Here is a 14,700-nt window from a genome sequence, read left to right on the forward strand (position 1 = left end):
AACCGTTGAAACATCGAAATCGAAGACGGATAAACTGAATAAAACGCATGTTTCTCGGATAATATTTGCCGTTGTTGGAAATACGTATAATCCGTGTTATAAATCTAGTTCGATATCGGAGGACGGTAAATTGAAAGACATAACTCCTCTGTTACGTGTGGAAAAATTTACACCAATTATGCTATACAGGTAATCGTCGACCACATCCTTTACAAGTGCTACAACCTTCATAAACAAAGATACAAATCCAACAAACCTATAAATTCGTTCGCGTGTCCTGGTATACAGCATATGAAAAGAAGAAAAGAAGACAAAAAGGAAGAACGTTCTAAAACCAGTTCGAGGAAAGTTCGATATGAAAAAGTCAGACTGAATTAAAGAGGCAATTAATTGGATCATATAAATCTAAGCAAAACAGGAAGGGTTAAACGAATATGAGATAAACTGTACTTAATAAAACATGGAAATAAACCTACTTGTTTACTTGCACGAAACTGCCGACTTTGAAAAAGGAGGAAAGAAGGCAAGAAAGAACCGAACGAAACCAAACAACGCTGTCCCTTAATGACCCATTAATATTCCACATAACCTAACATCACGGCATCGCCATCGATGCTCCACCTTTCCCGAGTCTACCAAAAAAAAAAAAAAAAAACAACACAAAGGAGCAAGAGAAAAGGAGGAAAGAGAACGAAAATGCCGCTTATGAGCACGTCCTCTCCAATTAATTCCGATTGCTCGGCGTGAAACAAGAAAAGTACATCGATCGTTTATCAGGTAAGGGGAGGCTAAAAGCCGGCTAATCGATGGCGATTCGCCGCTCTACGGATGCGTGGCGTATCTTAACTGCGAGTTACACGAGAATCTCCGATCGGGTAATTCGAGATAAAATTCTGCTTTGCAAAAGGGACGAGAGGAACGGTTGGCATCTGCTGCGTATTATTCGAACGAGGCAACGAACGTTTCGTTCGTTAGAGGACTTCCTCCGCGACGGGAGGCCCGCGACGTCGTCGATGATCTTTCCGGCAACGACGGCTTCTTCGGTACCTTTGGCCGTTTCTTCAAATTTTTATTCTGAATCATTCGTGGCACAAGGGACACCGTAGAAAAATCCAATACGACGGCTTGCAGCCGTTTCTATCGCTGTCTCGTTGCCGCTTTTGTCTTCTTTTTAAACGTTTGTTCAGCAGAATTCTTTATAGCTCCTTCTATTAGCTTGTCGTGGTTGCTTCCGATCGTTGGAAACGCTGAGGAATTTCAACAGTTAGAGATCTTTTTCTTTTCTATTTGGAGGAATTTTACAATCAATTCTCATTGAGAATTATAAGTAAATTATTCCGGCGTGGCACTATAACGTGAATAACAAGTGACTATCGTATGTTTGATTCTAACCGAATCCGAGTCAGAGATAAGGCGACGGTTCCAACGTACGCGGACTTTTTGTGTCTCGTAACGTTCGTTACGACGCGCCGTGTATCGCGTTCACGTCGATTAGCTGGATGATGACTGGTAAAACTGTTACTTCTAATCGTACTTACCTTCGTGGTTAAATAAATGTTGTGACAAGCTAGAACGCTTCTGGCTACGAATTAAGAAGTGTTAAAACGTATACGATAGTCGTTAAAAGTTTAGGGGAGTGTCAATTGCAAATTAGGTATAATAGTATTAAATTAGTATTAATCGTTCATAATATGTATAATATTTCAATATTTTTTCTATATTATCTATGTTTCATTATGTTTTATGTACTATGTATAACACTTAGGAGTATGATTAAAATGTATAAAAATACGATAATTTTGTCATTACCTCGTGGTATAATAATCTCGTGGAAAAATGAATTTTCTTGCCTGGCGTTCAGATTTAGTTAGCGTTGCCTCTAGGTAATCATTAGATAGCGGCCAACCCATTTGTCCAAGCTTTAGCTTATAGCGTCTAAACGACGAGAAATCGTTGTAGATCGCACACCTAATTGACGTGCAACGTCTATACATTTTCACGCACGAGAGACTCGATTAAAGTCTTCGTTTGATCGCCATGAACTTCTTTCGGCCAAATATAAAACTATCGTGCGTGTGTATACGTACGTACACTGATTCACATTTTTGACACCAATGACAGGTTTCATGTACATTTATCACAGCTTCTAAGAAAGCCGTTGTAATTTTATCAACCGTTTCCTACGTTCATGATTCTACATATATTACAATCAGTGGAATTTAATTTTCATCGTAATTGGCTTTGACACGCAATTTGCAATTTTATGATGAAACAGTGCAACTACGTGATACACGATATTATTCTTCTGCGTATACGTCGTGTGTATCGTTCTTTCACTTGTAGCTCGGAAATATGAAAATGAAAATATACAGTGGCGTGTGAAAAATGCAAGGTTCGTTCAGAAAATATGGAGAAAAAGATACTTTCACGAGATATCGTTGCATCGATAAATTATTCGCTTACAATGAAGAAACTTTCCAATTAACTTCGATTATCAATTACTTAATTATGTCGTAAATCGTTGGTATATAAATTTCGAATACATTTCCTTCGAAATGACAGGTTCCAGTCTCCTCGTTTTTGCGATTACGAAAAATATGAACCTATACATCTTCGATAATTAATGTTAACTCTTAACAGGCTCAAAATATGATCATACGTTTCTATTACATTCCCATCAATTTTCCACGCCATGTTTCTAACTCCTTCAAAACGATGTATTCCAGTTTCTTCGTTTTTACGATTACTAAAGATGTGAACCTATATATCTTTGATAATTAATGTTAGCTCTTAGCGAGCATAAAATACGATCGTATATTTCTATTGCATTCTCATCAATTTTACAGGCCACAATTTTAAATCCTTCAAAATGATCGATCCCAGTTTCTTTTCTTTGCAATTACTAAAGACGCGAGCCTATATATCTTTGATAATTAATGTTAACCCTTAGCGAGCTCAAAATATCTTCGTATATTTCTATTTCATTTTTCTCATCGTAGCATCCTCAGTTTAGCGATCGGTTCGTTTAAAATTATTTTCAATTTGAAATTATCTTATCGTATCGTAAATCATTGGCGTATAAACGTCAAATCCTTCGAAATGATGGATTTCTATTTCCTCTTTTTACGGTTACTAAAGACGCGAACGTATACAAGTCTGATAATTAATGTTAACTTTCAGCTAGCTCAAAATATCTTTGTATATTTCTATTTCATTTTTCTCATCGTAGCATTTTCAGTTTAGCGATCGGTTCGTTTAAAACTATTTTCAATTTGAAATTATCTTATCGTACCGTAAATCATTGGCATAGAAACGTCGAATCCTTCGAAATGATGAATTCCCATCTCCTTCTTTCAACTATTAAAAATATCTTCGTATATTTCTGTTTCATTTTCTCATCACATAGCATTCGCAGTTTAGCGATCGGTTCGTTTAAAATTATTTTCAACGTTAAATTATCCTATCGCATTGTAGATCATTGGCATAGAAATAAATCCCTCAAAATGATTTCACTCTCCTTTTTTCACAATTATTAAAGACGCAAACTCATATATCCTATTCGTCGACTGTTATCGAGCTCAAAATACGATCACACATTTCCAGCCTATGCTCATCGCGTAGCACTTAAAATTCAATGATTAGGTGGTTTTAAATTATTCTTTTAACACTTTGACTGCCACGGTGGTCATTGGTTTCAACTTCTTACAATTGTAAAAATTGAACGAAAATCGATAGCTAGGGCATTTTGAATATAACCGATAAATAGAAGATACCTTGAAATTAAAAGTGCCCCATTGAACGATTAAACATTTTTATTAGAACATCAATAAAAAAAAAAAAATGAGAACAAATCTTGCATCTAACGGTGCACTGTGTTCGCGTCCATATCCTTGAGAGGTAATCTACGAATATTATTATGAACACAGCTTAGAAAATAATCGTAAATGCTGCTTTATAATCATATAATTGAGGTTAGAAGTGTGCACATACCTTACTATTATATATAGAACGAGCAAATACCGTTTACTAATATCTTCCACACGTTTCAACCATATATTCTGCACGTTTTATTTACGACGAAACAACGAATGCGAATGGTTTGTTGAAATAAACGAAGCCTCGTTATAATATGTCGCTATCAGCTGTTACCAGGCCGCCATGATGGTTACCCGTGACCACCAACAAGATAAACGGTCCATTGGGGAAGAATGTTGTTACATCGTCAATTTATTATTATTTTGCCATTATATGCTTCGAATAAAAAAAATATACTCTCGTGGCGTCCTGAGTGAAACATGTGATTTTGGCGTGGCAGTCAATTAAACAGTACGCGGCAACTTTGCTATAACAAATAGATCTCAGTACGTAACTTATTTCCTCTGATAGTGTCCCACAAGTCTCCTCCTGAAACACCCACTTTCCCCTCGTAAACGGTGTCTCGTAAAACAAAGCCGCGCCAACGGTGTTCACGATCTTTTCTGCCAACGTCTGAGAGATAATCGACGTGGTTGGCCGCTTGTCGAAAGAATTTAGCTTAATCGGGCCGTGACTTCGCGAACTGGCTTACGATAAGACGCACAGGGAGCTCACGGTGGGCGTTTCATGTTAATCAAGCGTAACGTTTTGCCGAGGACCACCGACAGTAGAGAAAAATTCTCGCTCTAACGGATCGTGATATGGTCAAGCTTTCACTCGACTGCTGTATTATCGCCAATTGAGATGAAACCCTCTGTGTCCGTTTCGCTACTATTCGTTCCGTGCTCTTTTCTTATACAGGGTGTATTTCTTGTCTCTATAATGTTCAGCTTGAGCTGCGTTATTTTTATTGTTTGTTCTTTTCTCCTAAAAAGAGCCGAGTGTTTATTAGTCGAGTGCGCACAGCACGGTTTACATTAGCTTTTTGTCAGAAGGTATAGAAAATACAGAAAATACGACAATGCAGTGAATTGATTAGTTTTTATCGTTAGCGCTATTTACGTCGATCTTAGCAAAAGAATCTTTCGACTGGCATCGGTGAGACAATTGTAAAATTCGGTACATCTCTGTGATTATTTAATTACAAACGAAATTATAAAATTTCCTTGATGAAAATAGTGTGGATGCGAATTTTGGTTCTCGAAGCAAGTTGTAAATAAATTCCAACTGCAACAATTTTATTCAGATTTTGCGCCTGTGCGTAAATATTATTATACATTTGATATAATTTTATACGTGGATAATAATGCGGATCCACGGAACGTTTATTATCTCACGTTCTAACAAACGAGAAAGGTTGAAAGCTTTAATTTATTCAGTGAGCAGATTTACTGTATCCTGCGCGATTTGCTCGAAGCAATGTCGTAAACAATCAATACCTAATTTAGCAGTGTTGTAAGCGATTACCTCGATGTTTCCTTTAGAGGCATGCAAAACGCTTCCTGGTGGAGTTCATTCGCCATTGTGCGTCACGTACTCGTCACATCCTTCGACTAACGTCATACACATACTGTAACGCTAATTTCCATAAAATTATTAAGAAGCTCGAATACGAAGAAAGAACGTGGCAGATGGGATGTTCGACGACGTTTATTAAAATAACAGTTTGCCTGATTTGTCCCTTGACAATGAAATTCTTACTCGATCAACATTTTAGACACTCGAATATTTCAGATGTTTGACCATCTCTAAATACAACATCAAATTAACGATAAATATTCACGTCTACCATTAAATACTTGAAGAATCGATACGGTTGAATCGTCGTCGTAGAAATGTCTAAGAATAAAAGAGAACAAATTCTGGCTATCCGATACGTTAAAGCGAACAGCCCGTATATTCGTATAATATATAACATTGCCATAATTGAGCCAAGTTATGCAGAAAGCTAGCAACCCTCAATGATCTTACATTAAGTCAATTTAGTTGGAAGATTTTAATTTTTATACGAAGATAACTTCCTTCTATCGGGTTTATTTTATTTCTTCTTGCTCTTTTACTATGTTTTTCAATGGCGAATAATAGAATTGACAAGGTATGTGGTTTGCAAATTTTCTGCTAAAATAATTACGAGTTTAAGATACCACTACGACTTGGTAATTTTAATAATTATATAATGTAAGAGTATTTCTTTGGTGATCTTTTGCAAAATGAAGATCACAAAATTACGGGATCTGTACTGTGTTTAACGTATTTTTTCTCATTCTGAGAATTAGTGAAATTCTGTATAACTTGGAACAATTATCTCTTAGAATTACTAAATTCCTAACAATCGATTTCCATTTAGCCAAAACCTGTCCTACTCGATCCAAATTTCAAATACTATTCCAACATTTCCAATCCTTGACCGATCATCTCCAAACGCGACGCTCCATTAACAATAAATACCCGTACGCGCTATCAAATTCCTAAAGAATCGATGAACCTAAATCGTCGTGGTAGAAACGTGCAACGACAAAAGATGAAAAATTCCAATTAAAACGAACAGCCCGTATACAGTACACGTAACGTGATATCGCCACATGTAATACAATCACCCGTTAGAATTGCTAAATTTCCCAAAATCGAACTCTACTCGATCGAAACGCCACATCCTATTAACAGCAGATACCCATTTATGCTATTAAATTCTTAAAGAATCGAAGAACCTAAATCGTCGTGGTAGAAACGTGCAACGATAAAAGATGAAAAATCCAATTAAAACGAACAGCCCGTATACAGTGCACGTAACGTGATATCGCCACATGTAATACAATCAGCCGTTAGAATTGCTAAATTTCCCAAAATCGAACTCTACTCGATCGAAACGCCACATCCTATTAACGACAGATACCCATTTGCACTATCAAATGCCTAAAGAATCGATGAACCTAAATCGTCGTGGTAGAAACGTGCAACGATAAAAGATGAAAAATCCAATTAAAACGAACAGCCCGTATACAGTACACGTAACGTGATATCGCCACATGTAATACAATCACCCGTTAGAATTGCTAAATTTCCCAAAATCGAATTCTATTTGATCGACACGCATTTTGCTGAGTCCAAATCTCTAAACGTCACATCCTATTAACAACAGATACCCATTTGCACTATCAAATGCCTAAAGAATCGATGAACCTAAATCGTCGTGGTAGAAACGTGCAACGATAAAAGATAAAAATTCCAATTAAAACGAACAGCTCGTGTACAGTACATGTACTACAATATCGCCATGAATCGTCTGCCAGTATCAGTAAACTCCTGAAAATCAAACTCTGTTGAAACAAAACGTGTGTCATTCGATCCGAGTGTCAAAGGCTGCGATACTTCACACGCTCGACCATCTCTAAACGCGACATCCCATTAACAATAAATACCCATGTCTGCCACGAAGAATGCTCGAACGATCGATAGATCTAAATTGTCGCCGCACGAGCGTTCCTTCAACGATGAAAAAAGAAGCGCTGACTTTTTGCTGTTGGATAGGATAAAACGAACACCCCGTATATAGGTAGTGCCGTCTGCCCGACGGGTATAAATCTGGCCGATCGGGGCTGCAGAGACAAATACTGTTGTCAGCGGACGACAAGCCGTTTACAAGCAGAGGAAACGAAGGTTGGTAGCCTCGGCCACAGAGATAGCCGCTCCGTGAGACGGAGATCATTTGTCGCGGCGATCTTTCTAACGCTGTCAAACGCTCTCCTTCACGCACGCCTGCCTCTTTACCGTGCTTCACGCACCGTTCCAGCCTATGATTTAACGCCACGTGCAATTTCACCAACGATCCCTCGACTTGTAATAGGCTTTTGTTCTTGCCTTCGAACGTTCTTGTCGTAGGAAGTCAGCTTCGCGTGTCTCTCGACGTTTGGATAAGCTCGAGTACGTTGGCTTGAAAGCGTAGAAAGTTTATGAGGAAGTCGTTGGAGTCGAACACTCGAGTTCTTTGAGAAGCAAGCAAATATATCTAAGTATATAGATATTGGCTTGGGGAATTTTTGACGGTTCTTGCGGAGTCCGAAGATGGAAGCAAGAGAGAAGGAACAGTCGAGTTGGGAGTTGAGATCTTTGGTGTTTTAGGATATTTCTCTTCCATTCAAGGGTGCAATGTTGTTTTACCAATTGGTAAAGAGACGACAAAAAGATTGGGTATAATACAATGTTTAGATTTTTTAGAATTCCACTAAATTTCCTGATATTTTGTTGTTCGTGTTCTTTCAGCGTTGGCAAAGAGCTAAGACACGATGTAGTTAATTTTGAAATATTCCATCGATTAGAATCGTATTTCAGTCACGATCGCTATAAATCGTCGTGTAATAAAATGCGAGATACGAGCTGAAAGATCCGATGGAAAATTTATTCGTAATTCGGGAAATTCATAAAAATTCCACTTTGTTCGATTCGTTATATGCACAGCTTCGCCATAAACCATCAATTTTTTCTTTTACGTGATTGAAATATGTATCTGGAAAGAACAAAACCTAAGTGTACTACGCATAGCTCGGACAGTCAATTTCCATACTTCGTTCCTCTGGCTTTAATCGGCGTACAACATAGAGTGGCTCGTTTCTCATCGCGCGACAATGAACCGTAAAATCAGGCTTTTACATTAGAATGAGCCCACATGCGACACAAGCGTCGCGTTGCCCGCGTAACGCCCCACAATGACACAATTCACGGTCGCGCTCCGATGCGACAATGCGCGCTTGTTTGCCGGCACAATGAACAAACGACGATTCAACCACCACACAGATACACGTGAGAAAATATTTTAGAACCTGTTCCTCCCGTGGAAATCGCGATTTTGTCCTGTGCCAGAATTTAAAACGATAATGGATCCGGATCAAGGACGAACACAAAAGTAATCAAAATAATTCGCGATAAAATTCTTCGTCCCTTTCAGAATCCAACCTTTTTTTAATCGACGACAGAAATTGTCTTTCACTAATTACTAATTATATATTTATAGATATTTCCTCTTACGGTTTCACAGCAAAAGATAAATCTTGGTAAAACTTGAAATCGACTTTACAAGAGACAAATACAGTGATCGTACGATCGATTAATAATTTAGCTATATAATAAATCTGAGAGATTTCTATTTCATGGCTGAATCGACTCTTTTATGTTTCACCTTTTATATAAATTTTCTATCATTTCTTTTCGATTCTAGCGTAGCGGCTGACTCGTCAAAAGTCGCCACATCTACACAGCGCGAGCAAAATTTCCATTTTAAATTCCATCTCTTTGCTCGTGTTCTGTATCCATTGCAATTGCAACAAACGCTGAATCAAATTGTCTTATCTTTCAACCCTTTCGCGCAACGTTTCATCCTTCGAATCAGGACACCTCGAAACGTGACCGGGTTATTTAACGAAAAGCAGGTCGGATTGGTTACGGTTTTCGCGATGGAACGTGGTGGACGAAACCGGTGCACGATCGCGGCGCGCGTATCCTCTTCGTTCATTCATCGAGAGAAACCAGTTTTCGTCGCGGTGGTCCGGCAGATCGCGAGTCGGATAAATAAGCGCTCGTTACCATGAGGTGACGCGACCCAACGTTGTCACGCGACCCACCAGGAAACCTTCGTGAAACCGAAATATCATCGTGGTCCCTGGTCTGATCGGACGAGAACAATCTTCTTCTCCTTCTTCTTTTTTTTTTCTAAATAAAAAGAGGCTTACGATATAAATGGAGATAGCATGGTTTTGGTTGATCCAGGATTAACCCTCAATTCTAGAACATGCAAATACGTATCTCAAGTTTATTATTGTATCGTATATATAATTTCATTGTATCAGTTTTCGAAATCTCCTCGAATATCTTTGTATTTATCTTGGGTATTGACTTATGTTAGTATATTTAAGAATCATGCTAATTTCTTTAACATTAGAATTACATATAAAAGTCTAATTTCGGTTTATCAATTGTCGAAGTCTTCCTCCTTATCAACAAGTTCCTATTATTTTCAAAATGTTTAATTTAATATCGTATCGATTCTCTGGAGCTTCCTCTTTCTGTTAGCAAGCAGATTTGTTCGTATCGTTTTACGCATTGCTATAAAATCGAGAATTACTCGCTTTACACGTACGCACGTGTATATTTTTTAAGATTCTAACGAGTCAATTTCTCTGACACAGCAACTACATGCCTAAATTCGCTTTATCGATTTTCCTAATCTTCCTTTTCCTCTTCTTAACGAATAGTTCTATCTTCACGTATCGTTTTAAAATCCAGAGTTTTCTCTTTCACGTACGTCTAAGATTTTTACCTCTCGCGTGTACAAACGTCTCTTCTTGTATTGGGTTGGCAACTAAGTGATTGCGGATTTTGTCATTAGGTGGCCATGACAAAAACAACGTGCGCCGCGATTCGATTCGAAATTCGATTAAAAATCGAATATTTCCCATGTTACGATCTAACGAGACGCTCGTCGCGCACGAGGCGAGGTATATTTTTATCGGAAGGCGTATTAAAGTGCCATAAGCCGGACCGTCTGTCGGAAAATATTCCAACTATCGGTCGAATCATGCTCTGATCACGGCGAGTCCTTCAGAAATAGTAACGTCACGCTTTGATATCTGGCACACCGAAACATCGATCGGTAGAAATCGTCTGATTTGCATAGAATCGACAGACGCGTTTGTATCGGTCTCACCGCCACGAATTACGACGAACGAAACACGACGAGCTCGAGGGGTGGAATATTAAGCAGACGTGTTCACGACACGGTCCTGTCATTTGTCGTCTTGTGACCTCAAGGTGCAAGAACGTTTCTTCTCTTTCTTTTTCTCTACATGGATCGATGTCTCGTACTCTGATCGATAGCGATCTGAATATTGGACAAAGTCGCTGCTCCCTACGATTAAAAAGAAACACACATCGTACTGTAAGGTTGTTGACTATTTCTAACGCTCTAAACGTATCGAGTTTTGAGCAGAAATATTTTTTTATTATCGTTTAACCTCCGGCCGATTTATCTCCTCGCGTCGAATCAACGAAATGCAGTTAATTAGCTTCTTGACGATTGAATATGAATCTACTTACAAGTGTAAGAAACGAGTAAAAGAAGCTGGCTTTCTGAGATCAGTGGACCGTGTCGAAGGATCTTCGAAGGAATCATCGTTGGGAGACGGGCGAGCGAAGAAGGCGGGGGGACTGGACATCCGAAAAGTTGGTAACCACGCGCTCGGCGAAAAGAAACGCGCGTGCCCCGGCTCGTTTCCCCGGTCGTATCCTTTATTTTCTTAATTTCCAGCGATGCTCCCCCCCCCCCTGCAACTAATTACCATCCCCGTACGTGCAGCCATAAAGCTATCGAGCCCACGACCACGCTCGATCCCTCGATTGAATTTCAAATCGGCCGGCCAATTAAAAAAAGAAAGAGAAGAGGAGGAAGAGAATCGCTCTCGAGCCGCTTGGCCAATTAAGAAGAAAAAAAGCAGAAAGAAGAGAAACAAACAAACTGAAGAAACGACGAGCGAAAGAAAAGGAAAAAATGGAAAAAGGCAGGGACGAAGAAAGGAAACGTAGAACGAGAAAAGGCTGCCGCGTTAAAATGAACGACGATTCACGGACAAGAAGGAAAGAGAACGAGTCTAAGTAGATCGTATCGCGTTCCAGGCAATTATTCTGCAAGTCAGGTGCAGTTACGGCTGCCTTGCAACGGCACAGCTTTCCAGCCAGGGGCAATCGGTTTCGATCGGCAACACAGGCTCGCGGTAATGTAATCGCGAAAAGGGTAGCCCGTGTAGCGGCGATAAGACGCGGGACGACGTGAAATCTCGAAAGATTCGTCGCTATATCACGCGAGAGAGAAAAGGAGCATCGATCTTATCAATGGCGGCTGCTACACGAAGGATTGTCACGAACGTACGTACATTGTGATAAGAGTAAAGAGACGTAGGTTGGATTCGAATCGGTGTAAGATTGTCACGGTGATTCAGCTGGAATTATTATCGCCGCGTTTCTCGTTCACGCTGCTCTTTAACCGAGATAATCGATGCACCACCCCACGATCGCTTAATTACTGCTCGCTCCTGTCCCTCGTGTATCTTTGGTACGTGCACGTAAGCACTCGGCTGTCGCATTCTCGTCGTTGGAAACAGCACGTCGAAAAATGGCCATTTTTCAATCTCCTGGCGAACGAAAAAAGAAAAACTTCCGCAGCACGAAAGATCCACGTTTGAGAGCATCTCTCGAGAAACTGCAAATGCAATTTAGCCGAAACGCGATGGAATGGTTGAGAAAGACGAGCGCGAAGATGAAAAAAAGGTGGCAGCAATCGAAGAATTTACCAATACGTCGACGAAATAATTCGGTGAATATTCTGCTGGTAAATCGATCGAAATTTGGACGTCGCTGTTGGCTATCGTTCTCGCGTTATTTGCTCGGTTTCAAACTTCCATCGATTTGTCAGCAGAGTTTGCGAAGGATGATCGCGCGGATACCGATGAACGATTATTCCGTAGCTGGATAAACGGATAGATTTCTTCTGGCTGATGCTTTTTCATTTCCCGCAAGGATTTTTCGTCCGCCAAGGAGACGCAAAAATGGCCATTTCTTAAGATTCTCCTTCACCTCGCGCTTTCGCATTTTGTTGGACATTATTTATGGCAGGATGTCGCGCCGGGTTGTTGGAAAGTTCGCAGCGAAATTTAATCCTGCTACGATCTTTCAACTTTTGTTTCTCAATCTTACTCTCGTGTTAGAAAAGAGAAAGTATTTGCGATGTTGCAGGAAGATATTTCAAATAAAATTGAAACGAGCAAACACGTATGGATCTTCCTCGTATTTCGTTCGAACGGCGAAGATATTTTGCAACATTGGACAAATGTAATTGTATCGAAAATAATGGAAAGAACTTAGTAGCAGGCTTAAGAAAGATTTAAAGTTCTAATTTGTAGCGAAGTATCTTATCGGCTAATGACAGTTGCTAATTACGTTCGCAAGTGTTTGTAACGTTTGTACATTTTCATAGATTACAAAAATGTCGTACCATGAAAATGCGAGGATCGAGGCAAAAACTCTTCGTTGGAAAATAAGCACGTAGAGATACTTTTTGTAGCCACTGTACTTACGTTATACGGCCATTATTCTGCACATATAGCGTGTGTACAAGTCACTCCCCTAACTCGTGCTTTGGTTATAAGCACGAATGTAGATCAGTAGTTACACCTGGCAACCTGTATACATATATTTGATATATCAGACAGATCAAATTAAGATAAAGGTATCTGCTGAAGTACGCTTGTTGATGCGAGTTTGCTGTCAAGGTTTTCAACTGAGTAATGGCACTTTGTGTAACTCTTGGATCTTCCGTCGAGTTAATTAACGTTACTTTGGTAATTACGATAATGGCTGAGATTTATTAGTAATTATTCGCCATTGAAAATTCAATTGAACGTTCTAATCGTTATCAACGCCTCTGCAAGCTAATCTTTGTTATTCTAAGACTAAAATTTAAGTAAAACCAATTCCTCCTTTTACATTCCTCCTTGCACCGTAATTACGTCTTATTAAACAAATTCCTCGGATCTTCGTCTCAAGACCTTCAATCTTCTCGACCATCGTTTCTCTCTCCAATTATTACTCCGACTCTGGTAAAAACAACACGACAAGACGATCGTGCTCCTCCTATTCGAGCTATCGCTCCAAAAGCCGCAAAGACTCTTCTCCAATGATTCATCATCGAACATTGAAAGATCCAATAAGTAACTATGTGGATCTTGGTTTTCCTTCTCACACTTTGATTGATACGTTCACGTAAGTAGCGGTAATTCGCTGGTTAATCGAGCACCGCTCTAATTAACGCAAGGGAAAAAACTCGAGCACAGAAGACGGTTATGATGGCGACGCGATAATACATCATATCGAAGGTTAATTATCGCAAAGGATCTCGCGAGGATCTGCATCGTCTGGCCAGACGCAACGGTTGTTATTTACGGATACGGTTATTACTTTGGCAACCATATTTCTTTCGATCGTGCATCGTGCAGAGTCGCGAGCCGCTGAGCAACGCCACCCAACCGCACCCAATGCTCGCGAAGACAAGGACGTGGCTATACTGGGTGTCCAGCGTGGTTAAGATTATTTGCCAATGTTGCAAAGGGTTGAAGATTGGAAGGACAGTGAGTTTGTCGTATGGACAGACACGTGGAGAAATTTATAAAAAGTAGCATTACGTGTTATGTATTAGGTCGTCCGAAAAGTTTCTTTCTTGTTTCATAAAATGATAATAGATGGATAACAATTTCTGTTCTATATTATTTTATTGAATTAGATATCATGTATTTCGTTATGTATTATGTTCGTGCATAATTCAATAAACTAATATAAAACAAAAAACATTGTAAGTCTATTGTTTCCTTATTAAACGAGAGGAACTTTTCGAACAACCTAATATGTATACTGAAGTATACAGGGTGGTTGTTAACTGGTGGTACAAGCGGAAAAGGGGTGATTCTACGCCACTGTGTTGCAATCCAAGTGGTATGAGAAAATGGAATTTTCCAAATTTCTTACAGAAGAATTCTTACTTTTCTTCTTCTTTAGAATTTCATTTTTTCAGATACTTTGAGTTTGAGGTCAGTTAGGAAAAGATTGATACAAAATTTTAAAAAGGGAATTTAATCTCATGATTCTTAATGAACGAAACAGTATATTTTTGTACTTTGTACAATACAACAGTGTGTAATTGGCTGAAATTTTTGGCGATGAATGAATTGTCAATCGATAAGTGACAGA

The 14,700-nt window shown here is 39.2% G+C and overlaps 1 protein-coding gene across 2 annotated transcripts in view; it reads right to left on the reverse strand.

Annotated features, from left to right (window-relative positions):
* Window positions 1–14,700, reverse strand: part of LOC117157337 (fibroblast growth factor receptor homolog 1) — a 112,589-nt gene that overhangs the window by 64,502 nt on the left and 33,387 nt on the right. The window contains exon 2 of one of the 2 annotated variants that reach the window (XM_076624710.1): window positions 13,035–13,139. The exons of the other annotated variant lie outside the window; for it this stretch is intronic. The gene's annotated coding sequence lies outside the window, so the exon portion shown is untranslated. The remainder of the gene's footprint in view (window positions 1–13,034; window positions 13,140–14,700) is intronic. 2 annotated transcript variants of the gene reach the window in all.

This window comes from Bombus vancouverensis, chromosome 15, assembly GCF_051014615.1.
Source record: "Bombus vancouverensis nearcticus chromosome 15, iyBomVanc1_principal, whole genome shotgun sequence".
In the NCBI taxonomy this organism is placed as follows: Eukaryota; Metazoa; Arthropoda; class Insecta; order Hymenoptera; family Apidae; genus Bombus; species Bombus vancouverensis.